General features: G+C 45.1%; 1 long non-coding RNA gene across 1 annotated transcript; it reads left to right on the forward strand.

Moving 5' to 3' along the window:
- Positions 1 to 1,976: 1,976 nt before the first annotated feature.
- Positions 1,977 to 3,948, forward strand: LOC123375654. The gene is made up of 3 exons (XR_006581547.1): positions 1,977 to 2,187; positions 2,758 to 2,836; positions 3,859 to 3,948. It is a non-coding gene; the product is annotated as an uncharacterized LOC123375654 (long non-coding RNA).
- Positions 3,949 to 10,557: the final 6,609 nt, after the last annotated feature.

The raw sequence follows: 10,557 nt of genomic DNA on the forward strand, positions 1-10,557 counted from the left end.
TGAAATATGAAGCTATTGAACAAATGGGGTTGATGAGCCAAAGGCTAACTGCAGAAATAAAACCCTGCAGTTTTATGAAATAGTTTGAATCCACATCCAGGCAGCTACCTATTTAAAGGAAAGTTTTCCATGGTGGTTGTTACCTAGTGCTCTAAGCAGGGAGGCAGTGATACTGGTGCTTAGTAACCCGTTTGCGAAAGGCAATGTGATGAGTCACTCGGTACATCAGCGCAGTCAGACCCTAGAGGGAATATGTGGGCAGAAAAATAACTCTGGATGTCTGTGTGATAGTCCCCGTAAAGCATCATTTATCTCTACAGTGTTCTTTCAATTGGGTTTGGTGAAAAATATGAGAAAATTCAGAAGCAAAACACCTTGCAGCAGAGAAACTAACCAGCCAGCTGCTTGCAGACGCCTTGAGAAGGACCTTAGGGAAGGGCAGATGAAGTGGTGGAAGTCAGCATTTGTACAGGATTCAGCATTTGAGCTGGGAAAGGGAGAATTTCTGCATGTAGCAAGACCTACCATGTAACTCTTTAAAGCCTCCAATCAGCAGCCCCCTCCCCCGGGCTGCAGAGCTTTGCTGAACAGGGATGGGTTCAAACAGGTGCTTAAATGTGTGAGTGAACTAGGACCTAAGTTCCTTCCAGCATATCTCCCCTCTTTTAACCCTGGATACCCCCTTTCCAAACCATGGCCATTTATGCTTTATATAACCTCTACTTCTGCCATATCTGTGTATTGAAAAGCCCTAGGAAGTCTAACTTTATCTGAAGCAGGGCCGCCCAGAGGATTCCGGGGGCCCGGGGTCTTCGGCGGCGGGGGGCCCTTCTGTTCTGGGACCCACCGCCGAAGTGCCCCAAAGACCCGCGGTGGGGACCCCCCGCCGCCGAATTACCGCCGAAGCGGGACCCCCCGCCAAAGTGCAGCCCGGTCTTCGGCGGTAATTCGGCGGCGGGGGGCTCCCGCCGCGGGTCTTCGGGGCACTTCGGCGGCGGGTCCTGGAAGGGAAGGGCCCCCCCGCTGCCGAATTACCGCCGAAGACCGAGCTGAACTTCGGCGGCGGGTCCTGCTCTGTCTTCGGCGGTAATTCGCCAGCGGGGGGTCCTTCCGCCCCGGAGCGGAAGGACCCCCCGCTGGCGAAGACCGGGAGCGAAGAAGCTCCTGCGCCCGACCCCGCAAGAGTTTTCCGGCCCCCCCGGAGCGAGTGAAGGACCCCGCTCCAGGGGCCCCGAAAAACTCTCGTGGGGGCCCCTGTGGGGCTCGGGGCCTGGGGCAAATTGCCCCTCTTGCCCCCCCCTCTGGGCGGCCCTGATCTGAAGTGTAGGGTAAGACTATCTGAGTCTGGAACTGTCTCTGGTTAGAAGTGGTTCTAAGCCCGTTCTTCCTCATTCAGCAGCCTGATTATTAATGCACCCTGCTGCTTTCCTCGCCGGATCTTCACTTTCTTTCCGTTGACCTTAGGGTTGGCCCTTTTCCTTTCTCCTGAGTGATTTATTTTTGGTTTTGTTTGTTTCTTTGACGGATTTCCACTTTCTCTAGCTCAGAGGTCCCCTAAGGGGCTAATTCACAACTGAGTATTGCTTAACTCAACTAGACTCCTCTGTAGCTTTCAGATTTGTCAGTAGCATCTCCGCAGCTCTTGTCGCTGCCTCAGACTCGTGATGTCAGGGGTCTGTGGGAAAGGAAACTCATTCTTCTGGACTTCGAGCGCCAGCATTCCTCAAGCCCTCCAATAAGCTGGACTGTTTTAAACCGAAGATGGAACCCAAATATTTGCTGGGAGTCCTCCCATATTTGTCCAGCCAGTGGACTCACTTGGCTTTCTCTGGTCACAAGTTCCATCCTCTTTGAGGCTCTCAGATTTTCTGCGGAATCTGCTATGGAGCTATGGTTATAGGACTAGGTTTTCAAAAGTGCGCACCCAACAATTCCCGTTGAGAAAAACCTGTTCATGTAGGTGCCTAACCAGAAGCTGAGACCTTTGGAAGATGGTTGCAGAGAAATAAGATGTTGACCATAACATTGAGTCAGTGGAGACAGAAACAAGTTGTGTTCATGATTGTGGGGCAGATTCTGCACTACACTTTCTGAGGGACCCAAGGATGCTGGGGGCAAAGATGACTTTAAGCCACTGCTGTGCCACCCAGATTCTGGACTGCTGTGTGAGCCAGTATGGCTTCCAGTGTAAGTTTTTTTTTTTTTAAGAAAAATCATTTTTATTAGTAAGTAAATTGCTCTAAAAAATTCAGACACCTTACCAGTCAGATAAGGATTTGATTAAATATGAATGTATTTATTTTCTTTATTTTACTGCATAAATTGAACACTGAATGTTAAATGCAAGGTACAGAGACTTTACCCTTCACGAAAACAATTAGAGCAGCCCCAGGAACTACTTTACTTTCTGACAGCCTCCTCTGGGCTACCTATGGGTTGTGCTGCAGCCCAAATCCCTGTAGCACTGAGTGTCACAGGCACATCTCCTCCCACCCATATGCCCCTTTCTGACCTGTCACACCACCTGCACTGGGGCCTGCGAGGTTGGGGGACTGACTGCAAAGTCATAGTTTGCATCCTGTTAGTTAATATGACTCCTAACGGGTTGTTCTAACTTGCTGGTGTTTTCTAGTGCAGACAAGCCCTTGGTTGAGCTTTGTTAGCAAATTCAGTTCCCGGGGGTGAGGAGGACACCTAAGCCCCCACTATTGAAGAGTTTCTTTAATATTTTCTATTTATTCGGTCCTCTCTCTGAAGGTGGGATGAAGCCAATACTGGCATCACGTGTACAGACAGGAGCAGGAAGCACAGAGCTGCTGCTATAGGTGCAACAGAGGTAAGTGTTTGATTAGTAATAATGAAGTGAGAAGGGGCAACACTGCTTCTGGGTGTGCTGAGATCGAGTGCATAAACTCCCTAGGTCAGAGGTCCCCAAATTGTGGGGGTGCCCCCATAGAGGATGCAGAGGAACATCTGAGGGGGCACGGTGGGGCCTGAGCCAGCCCCCATGAGGGGCGGGGAGGGAGCATCACCCATCCCCTCCCCACCCCGAGCTCTGCTCCAGTCCCGCTCCTAGCCATGTTCCCTGCACCTGGCCCCAGCTCTGGGGATGGGGACCAGACACAGGTGGGGGGGGGCATGACCCTCAAAAGTTTGGGGACCACTGCCCTACGTGCCTTCCTGCATCGGTCAGTGTTGTGTGCATATGCAAAGTAATAACAGCTGAGGACATGGGGAACAAAATTCCGCATTAATGGGAGTGCTGCTGCATGGCTGCAGTTTGTGGAAGGTCAATAGGCCTGATGCTCAATTCACTGAAGTCACTGAGACTCTTTCCCTTGACTTCCACCATCTTTGGATCAGCCCTGAAGGGAGGATCACATCTGTTATTAAGCACCTTGTGAGCTTTAGATGAGGATCATCCATAAGCCCCTGTCTGTCAGACATTCCCATTCTCTGCTTACACCCCACCTCTTTTTTTCCCTCTGTGTAGTTGTGAGTAAGGGATTGAGCGCAGAGGGTGTGTGGAGATTCACATTCCATCTAGTTTTACCGAACCTCACACATAGCCTCTGCTTGTCCTGGAGCACAACGGACTTGCACACCTGGCTGTGCAGTGCACAAACACTCGCAGGATCAAGGTCCTTATAGGTGGCCACAAAGCAAAATGGAAAATACATTGTTGAAGAAAGATTTTCTATAGAGACTTCTCCAGAAAGTTGCTGAAGTGGAAAGATGAAGCTAACGCCCTTTAGTGACGCAGTCACCAGAACACAATCCTTGCTGCTGATACTTACTATGTAAATGTATTTGAAGATGGAAAAAATATAGCATTTATTTTTTCCTCTCGCTTAGCAGAACTCTTAGAAGCTGAAACCCATCATTTCCAAATGAGTCACTGGAAGCATTTGGATTTCAAAGGAGCCACTGTGAAGGTTGCAGCAGGTGGAAAAAGACTGTGGGGGAGGGGCGGGCAGTCAAGGCATCTTTTCCAGTATAACTCTTTCAGCATTTTCAAGCCAGTTATGTAGTGGTTAGAAAAGGGAACTGGGAACTAGGAGACTTGAGGTCCATATCTGGGGTCTAACCATCTATTCTCTCTCTCTGCTTTCATATCCCATTTTTTAAAGTATATTTCTTCTTTGAAGCCTACAGATATAGATAGGCCTGGAAGGAGTAGATATTTATTGGTTAAATGTTGGTAAATGTCAATTTCACCATACGCATCCAAACCAATGAAAACCTGTTTATATTGATAATAATCAAAATGTACAGCTGGGCAAATTAATAAGTTCTCAATGAGCATGTGTCTTAGAGTTTGGTTTAAGGATCTTTACTTTGTCTGTTTTGACATGTGATGTTGACAATTTGTGTTTAACTGTTATAAAGCTTTAACTTTTTGAATCTCAAAGTCTACTATCGTTAAATAATTATTGCCTGACCTGCCCATAATTTCCCACAACTGTGAAAACTTAAATAGATACAAATTGGTAAAAATGCTTAAAAATAAACATCTCTATCAGCCGCTGAAATTTTATAAAAAAAATAAAAATTGAATTCTGTCAAGCCTAGATATAAACCTGCTTCATCAAAATACTGGAAACCCCCCATTTCCAAGCTAGACAAATTCAAACTGGAAACAAGCTGCAATTTGTGAACAGTGAAGTTAATTAACCATTGGAACAGATCACCACTGGATGTGGTGGATCCCCCCTTACTCAAAGTCTTTAAATCAAAATGGAATGTCTTCCTGGAGAGCAGGCTCGAGCTCAACCACATTGAGCTAAATGCAGGAATCACTGAGTGAAACTCTTAGCCCTGTATCATACTGCAACTCAGACTAGATGATCACAATGGTGCTTTCTGGCATTAAAATCTGTACATTAGAATTTGGTTTTAATTGTCAGCCCATTTGAGACCTGATCCAACACTCACTGAAATCAACAGAGAAGAGTCCCAATAACTTCAATGGGCTTTGGAACTGGTCCTAAGACTATAAACTCCTGAGACCATGTCTTCTTCTGTGTTTTTTACAGTGCCAAGCATACCATCAGTGCATTACAAATAATGAACCACAGCAATAATATTCCCAGCTCTGACTCCAGCTGTGTTAGGGCGTTGAGAAGGTCACAGACTCTCTGGGCCTCAGTTTGCCCATCTGTAAAATGGAGCTAGGAATTCCCACCTTGGTAATGTGCTTTGAGAGCCTCAATGAAAGGTACAAAGTATTATTTTATGATGACTGTTATTAAAAGCTTACCACAAAGTTATGGTGATTAAGCTGATCGCTGTTCATCTTGAGGCATTTGGTATGAAGAAAGCTAACGACGCCCTCATTACTGGATACAGCCAGCTCTAGCAGCGATCCCTTTAGTCATTAACAGAAATCCCCAGGAGACATACTGAAGAGACCTTTGTCAAGGCTAGTTATTATGTCAAGTCAACACTACAGGGAAACAAGGTTTATATTTGCTACTCAAAAGGCCAAACAGAGTTCACAGATTATTCTTTACACAGATAAGATGGACCTTGTGTAAACACTCATCATTGGAAAGTATGTGCTATTTGTTTTCCAAACTTGAAACATGTGGTTAACATCAGCAAAGAGAATGAAATGAAGATGGCTTTTTAATAATAAACAAAAGCAGTATTTTTGAAGGTCCTTGATTGGGGTTAAGGCAATCATTGCTATTTATACCATGCCTGGTCTACCCTAGTCTGTTATTTTGGAATTAGCCGAATTAATTCGAAAAAACAAAAGATTCCGTCCACACGACCAAACCGTTTTTTTTTTAATTTAAAGGGCTCTTTAATCTTATTTCTGTACTACACCTCGGCAAGTGGAGTAGCGCTTAAATCGAGATCGTAATTCTGGGTTAAAGGTATTGTGGATGCAATTTGACGTTATTGGCCTCCGGGAGCTATCCCAGAATGCTCCCTTGTGGCCGCTCTGGACGACACTCTCAACTCCGATGCACTAGCCAGGTGAGCAGATAAAGCGCCAGGAACTTTTGAATTTCATTTCCTGTTTGGTCACCATCAGCACAGGTGACCATCAGCACAGTCCACCAACACAGGTGACCATGCAGCGTCCACCATCACAGGAGATCACGCAGTCCCAGATTCGCAGACGAGCTCCAGCATGGTCCGAATGGGAGGTACTGGATCTCATCGCATGTTGGGGAGATGAGTCTGTTATGGCAGAACTACGTTCCAAAAAAAGGAACGCAAAGACCTACGCTAAAGTCTCCAAGGCCATGACAGAAAGAGGCTACTCCAGGGACACAGAGCAGTGTCATAGAAAAATCAAAGAGCTCAGGCAAGCGTACCAAAAAGCCGGGGAGGCGAACGAGCGCTCTGGGTCACAGCCCCATACATTCCACTTCTACTGTGAGCTGCATGCAGTTATGGGGGGTCACGATAGAGATCATAAGGAGACTGTCTCCAGCTGAGGAAGCACTGTCCACACTGGCGCTTTTCATCATTAAAACTTTTATCGTTCAGGGGTGTGTTTTTTCACACCCTTCCCTGAGTGACAAAACTTTTAAGGAGGTAAGTTCAGTGTAGACATGGCATGTGTCAGTTCCCAGGTGAGAGAGTTTCAAAGCTTCTCTCAGAGCTCACATGTATCCCCCCACATGTCACATCTCTCAGTCTTTTGTTCTCCTGCTGGGGTCTTTGCTCAGCTTCCTGCTGAGAGGCGAAAAAATCCAGGAGTCGTTAGAGCTTCCATTGTCTCTCTGGCCCCCTTGTTGATCTGGGTTGATTTCAGCCAGTCTCTTAATGGCTCTATTCATTCCACACAGACAGGGATGTGACACACACCTATGGAGAAACTGGAGAAATGGTCTGAAGTAAATAGGATGAAATTCAATAAGGACAAATGCAAAGTACTCCATTTAAGAAGGAACAATCAGTTGCACACATACAAAATGGGAAATGACTGCCTAGGAAGGTCTGGGGGTCATAGTGGAACACAAGCTAAATATTAGTCAACAGTATAACACTGTTTCAAAAAAAGCGAACATCATTAGCTGGATGTATTAGCAGGAGTGTTGTAAGCAAGACACGAGAAGTAATTTTTCCGTTCTGCCCTGCGCTGATTAGGCATCAACTGGAGTATTGTGTCCAGTTCTGGGCGCCGCATTTCAGGAAAGATGTGGACAAACTAGAGAAATGCCAGAGAAGAGCAACAAAAATGATTAAAGATGCAGAAAACATGACCTATGAGGGAAGATTGAAAAAAAATGGGTTTGTTTAGCCTGGAGAAGAGAAGACTGAGAGGGGGACATGTTAACTGATTTTAAGTACATAAAAAGTTGTTACAAAGAGAAAGGAGAAGAATTGTTATTCTTAACCTCTGAGGATAGGACAAGAAGCAATGGGCTTAAATTGCAGCAAAGGAGGTTTAGGTTGGACATTAGGAAAAACTTCCTAATTGTCAGTGTGGTTAAGCACCGGAATAAATTGCCTAGGAAGGTTGTGGAATCTTCATCACTGGAGATTTTTAAGAGCAGGTTAGACAAACACCTGTCAGGGATGGTCTAGATCAGTGGTTCCCAAACTGGGGTTCAGGAACCCCTGGGGGTTCACGAAATGTTACAGGGGGTTATTGGAAAAAATTCCCTAATGGCAGACAGAGCTGTCCCTAGGAACCCCGGGCAGCATGGGGCCAGCAGCCTGGAGCCCCTGAACTTCCAAGAGCTAAGCAGATCAAAGCAAGCATATCTATCACACTGAGAAGATTTAAACTTCAAGACTCCTTATAAGAAATGGAAAGGGAGGTGGATTTTTTTTGCTGATTTTAAAATTAAATAGGCAGCTAGTGTTGTTTTTAAAATGATTATGAAGAACAAGTTTAAGCTTTATTGTAACGTGCACTGTTTGCTGGGAATGCTCAAGACCTGAATATTTGTGTAGGAGGAACTCTTTGAGTTGGCTTCTTAAATACCTTCATGCTGTTTCACATCTGATACTCCTTGATGAAACATAGGAGCTTTGTCTTATAACAGGCTTATTCAAAGTGATACAAGCGAGGAAAGTGAAATCTTGGAAGAGTGTTGCCGTTTTCATAATGTAATAAAAATACTGTAATGATAAATAATAATTAATGTGTAATAAGCATGTCATAAAACAAATTTTATATTTCCAAGATCACTGCTTTTATAATTTATATTCAGGTAAAGGAGAAAATCCCTGGAAATATTCATTTTTAGGAGGGGGTTTGCAAGACTTGACATTTTAATGAAAGGGGTTCACAGGTTGTTAAAGTTTGGGAACCACTGGTCTAGATAATACTTAGTCCTGCCATGAGTGCAGGGGACTGGACTAAAATGACCTCTTGTGGTCCCTTCCAGTCTTATGATTCTCTGTCTCTTAGTTTGCCCTGTGAGCAAACTCAATCCTTTTTCCCTGCAATGAGTAGCAATGCAAAATATAGGGGGAAACCGAGGCACAAATAGGATTAATAAAAAATATTATCAAAAACTGTCCACTTTCATCACAGGTGTCTAAATACGTTTAAAAATCTGGCCCTTAATTTCTCAACCCAGGAACAATTACTGTTAATCTGGAGCCATCCATGTGTACTTCAAGTCGTTCCTGCCAACGAGCATCATCAAATGCTGGTCTACATTGAATTTAATCTGCCCTCATGTCGCTTGCTTCCCTCTCTTTGTTATGTCTGTCTGAAGCTGTTCAAAGTCCTCTTGACTAACCTGGACAATTTTGCAAACAATAACAATTATTCAAATCAAAGCTAAATTTGAATCCATAATTAGCAACTGTGCCCTGGGTATGTCAAAGGCACCAGGGATGTCAGGAAAGACATTGTTTTGAAATGAGTCCTTTTTGCAGAAGCTTCTCCTTCAAGAGAGCAAAACTTTGTTGTCTTCGTACATTTCGTGTCAGTGTTTTGTTTCCCTTTCGCATTCTGGTGCTTTTACATTGTTAAGGGGAAATTTGCACCAGAATAACAAGAGAAGAGATGTCCTTTAAAGCTCATCCTTGCTTCATATCTGTGATGACATCAGGTTCTGTGACAGCTTGACAGCACAATTAATTGCAGCAACAGGAGAAGCAAATGTGGAGCTTTTGTTCAACTTTACTACCATGATCTATTTGTTCATGTTTAAAAAAAAAGGGGAATTCCTTAGCTTCTGGTTAACCACAATACTTGTACATCCAAATGTAAGAAGATTTCAAGGAATGGCATTGTGGCTAGCAAACTCCCCTCCCACTCTCAAGACACATGAGTATGTGCGCGCACATACACAGAGATACACACAAAGTGCTAAACTTCACCATGATTCAGAAAGGTAGCAATTCTATTCTGTTCTGCTTGTCAGCCCATGCCCATCGCCATGGTGCCAGATCATAAAATCACAGAAGATTAGGGTTGGAAGAGACCTCAGGAGGTCATCTAGTCCAACCCCCTGCTCAAAACAGGATCAACCCCAACTAAATCATCCCAGCCAGGGCTTTGTCAAGCCGGGCCTTAAAAACCTCTAAGGACGGAGTTTCCACCACCTCCCTAGGTAACCCATTCCAGTGCTTCACCACCCTCCTAGTGAAATAGTGTTTCCTAATATCCAACCTAGACCTCCCCCACTGCAACTTGAGACCATTACTCCTTGTTCTGTCATCTGCCACCACTGAGAACAGCTAAGCTCCATCCTGTTTGGAATGCCCCTTCAGGTAGTTGAAAGCTGCTATCAAATTCCCCCTCACTCTTCTCTTCTGCAGATTAATAAGCCCAGTTTCCTCAGCCTCTCCTCATAAGTCATGTGCCCAGCCCCCTAATAATTTTCATTTTCCTCTGCTGGATTCTCTCCAATTTGTCCACATCCTTTCTGTAGTGGGGGGCCCAAAACTGGATGCAATACTCCAGGTGTGGCCTCACCAGTGCCGAATAGAGGGGAATAATCACTTCCATCGATCTGCTGGCAATGCTCCTACTAATGCAGCCCAATATGCTGTCAGCCTTCTTGGCAACAAGGGCACACTGTTGACTTATATCCAGCTTCTTGTCCACTGTAATCTCCAGGTCCTTTTTTGCAGAACTGCTGCTTAGTCAGTCGGTCCCCAGCCTGTAGCAGTGCATGGGATTCTTCCGTCCTAACTGCAGGACTCTGCACTTGTTCTTGTTGAGCCTCATCAGATTTCTTTTGGCCCAATCCTCCAATCTGTGTAGGTCACTCTGGACCCTATCCCTACCCTCCAGCATATCTACCTCTCCCCACAGCTTAGTGTCATCCACAAACTTGCTGAGGGTGCAATCCATCCCATCATCCTGATCATTAATGAAGATGTTGAACAAAACTGGCCCCAGGACCAACTCCTGGGGCACTCCGATTGATACCGGCTGCCAACTAGACACTGAGCCGTTGATCACTACCCATCGAGCCTGACGATCTAGCCAGCTTTCTATCCACCTTATAGTGCATTCATCCAGTCCATACTTTAACTCTCTGGCAAGAATACTGTGGGAGACCATATCAAAGATTTGCTAAAGTCAAGGTATATCATGTTCACCATTTTCCCCATATCCACAGAGCC

Source organism: Mauremys mutica, chromosome 1 (assembly GCF_020497125.1).
Source record: "Mauremys mutica isolate MM-2020 ecotype Southern chromosome 1, ASM2049712v1, whole genome shotgun sequence".
NCBI classification, from domain to species: Eukaryota; Metazoa; Chordata; order Testudines; family Geoemydidae; genus Mauremys; species Mauremys mutica.